The sequence below is a fragment of the Solanum dulcamara genome, chromosome 2, assembly GCF_947179165.1.
Source record: "Solanum dulcamara chromosome 2, daSolDulc1.2, whole genome shotgun sequence".
In the NCBI taxonomy this organism is placed as follows: domain Eukaryota; kingdom Viridiplantae; phylum Streptophyta; class Magnoliopsida; order Solanales; family Solanaceae; genus Solanum; species Solanum dulcamara.
Genome location: NC_077238.1, coordinates 47,774,245 through 47,777,292, shown reverse-complemented (window position 1 = coordinate 47,777,292; position 3,048 = coordinate 47,774,245).

Genomic DNA, 3,048 nt, shown 5'->3' with positions numbered 1-3,048 from the left:
AGCCTCAGGATGGCATCAAAGTAATTCATGGGATCCTCTCTTGGTTTCATGCTAAAGGTGTGAGGTTCGCTTATTTCATTGTGGTTAGCTAACAATGTTCCTTGTGGTTTACCCTTTTATAGTTCAGCTTTATTTGAGTTTCTTTTGGTGGGTTGATCTACTTACTCGTTACCTGTCGGCCTAGCTTTTCTTGAGTATGATTGGTTAGCTTAGACTTGTACTGGTAGGTCAACTTGTGGTAATTGCTGCGATGGTTCGGTTCCATTGGGTCACTCTTGGAAGGTGTAATATGCTAATAAATTGCTTATTAGGCCGTTTTTCCCTAGATTGGTGGGTTAATCAGATTTGCACTCATAGAGTGGTATATGAACTCATGGCATTAGTTTTAAATGCTTTTGGACTTAGATTCTCATATTGGTTAAGTTATGTGACTCTTTTGATGGAATATTTTAGATCCTCTTAAAAATTCTGCCCTAGTTACATACTACCAAGGGAAATAAAAAATTTTATTATGATAAGAAAGAACTCCATAGGAGCGCCTACGTATCCCATTTTAAAAGGGAATCAGGTGTGACATAGTTCCAATACAAAGAAAAAAAGCATAAACCAAGACATTAAATAAAATACTCCTTAACAACAGTTGAAATGATAAGCTCATGCTAAACTTTATTGTCCATTTGCTTATATGAATGTGCAACCTTAATCTCAAAAGATATGAGCCTTGAGTTTTAGAATGTTCATTGATGATTTAAAAGTGGATTTTTGGATCCATTTGGCGTAGGATCCTTCAATTGTATGCCTTTGGTATCAATCAAGTTTTGAATTGTTTCCTTCAAGGCGCGACATGCTTCAGTTGTATGCCCCTTCATCCCTGAATGATAGGCATAAATCTTATTAGGATCATACTATTTGGATTGAGTGTATGGATTCATAGCTGGTATAGGTGTGATACCGCCAGATACCTTGAGTATTTCATAGAGTTACGATATGGGTTCAGTAAAAGGAGTATAATTCTTAATGGGCTTCTTTTCAAAGTTGTATCTATTTCTATAATTTAGTGTTTAAGTAAGTGAGGGTGTTTAAAAACATGTCGGTTGTACATTGCACACATTGTAGGCGGGATATTGAGGAGGTATTCTATGTGGAGACATTTGATATGAGGGTGCTTGTTATGGAGGAAGTGATGCGTAAAGAGGAGCCATTTGGTATTAAAAAGGTGAAACATATGGTTATTGAGGATATTGAGAGGGTGGTATGGGATATTGGTAGGAGAGAGGGGTTTTGGTTCCATGCGCCATCATGACAGAACCCACTTCCTTCTTCTTTCAATTTTATAATAGTCCCTCAGATTTTAGGGATGTGTTAGTAGCTTGCAAAGCTTCTAGTTTAATGATGGTACCATTCTTGATACCTTCCTCAATCCTTTCTCTCAATTTGATTATGTTGGTGAAACTTTTTTCAGCGACGAGGATCATCCTATCGTAGTATTGAAGCTCTTGAGCATGAATAAAATAATCCTTCATTTGAGATTCTTCCATAGGTTTTCATGCCCCGAGAGGGTACCCTAGGCATGGTCGACACTCGGAGACCATTGTTGGCCACAAGCGAACCACTTGGTCCAAAAACTCATTCAATCATATCAGCAGAAAACTTAACATAACTCATTTAAGAGGCACTTAGGTGGGCTAATAAATCGATACTCAAAGAAAGGATAATCTTAAATAATCAATCTAAAATAAATCAATTCAATCTCATAAAACTATAGTCTTCTAAAAACAGTCTCGAAAGACTCAACTCAAGAAGCTAAACTCCAAGGTAACTCAAATCAACTCAAAATAGTATGCAAGTTTATAGTTAACATGTTTTGAAAGAAGACTCCATGATATGCAACTCAACCAAATCAAACCATTCATTTTAATGGAATTTCTCTAACTGACAACCATCACTTATGATCTAGTGATGACACAATATGTTGCATTGTCGTTGCCACAGCCATCCAATACCTTTCCAGGGTAAGGGACAATCAACTCAATTGATCCACAATCAATCAAAGTCCATTATTTTGGGACCTGAGAAGTATGACCTCTATCCTACGCTAGCTACGGAGTTTATAAAGTTTGAGTTATTATTTACTCTTACCCAAATCAGTGCTCAATACTACTCCCGAAAGACTCAATATGCACATATACTCAATCAATCATTATGATCTAATCAACTCACAAACTCAACTCATCTCAATCATCAAACTCTTTCATTTAAAATATGCTTTCAACTAATTCATAACTCCTCGAGACTCTATCTCAAATCAATCATTTAACTCAATACTCAACTCATTTAGCCTCAATATTCATGCTATTTCAGACCTCAGTCAAATATACATAAACTTATTTGAAAATCATAATTCATTAAATGCAAGAAAATAATTTTTCTCATCTCAAAATAAATACATATAATTTAATAATCATCAAGTCATCTAGGGTTCATGAGAAGGAAATCATGAACAGTCAATTAAGAATTCAAATTATAAGAATCAATAATATATATATATATAGAGAGAGAGAGAACTCGATAAGGAATTACATAAATAATTAAAGAACTCAGTCAAAAGAAATTAGAACTCAACCTCAATTTAAATTCTACCAAAAGTAATATGTAGGGCACGTGGACAAAATTAGTCCAGCAATGTGATTAGCCTTACATACCTAAAAATTGAAGGAACACTCGAGGCTTGAAGGAAATACTTGAAAATCCTTGAACCCTAGCTTTCTTTCTTCTCTCCAATTGCTTCTTTCAAGAAAAAAACATGTGAATAAGAGGAAAACTATAAGATCCTGGAATTAGAAAAGTTAGAAAATAAGGAAAAAAACATGAAAATTTAGAAAAATGCATATTTTGGCACTAGGTAATGACCACAAATGCCCATCACGAGCAGTGGTCCGCACCACGCCTAATGGTGAGCCACCATGATGGTGGTCCTGAATATCAAACCTACAGGAAGAGACCACAATAAGGGACCATGGGTCGTGATTCCTTCCGTGGTAACCCCTC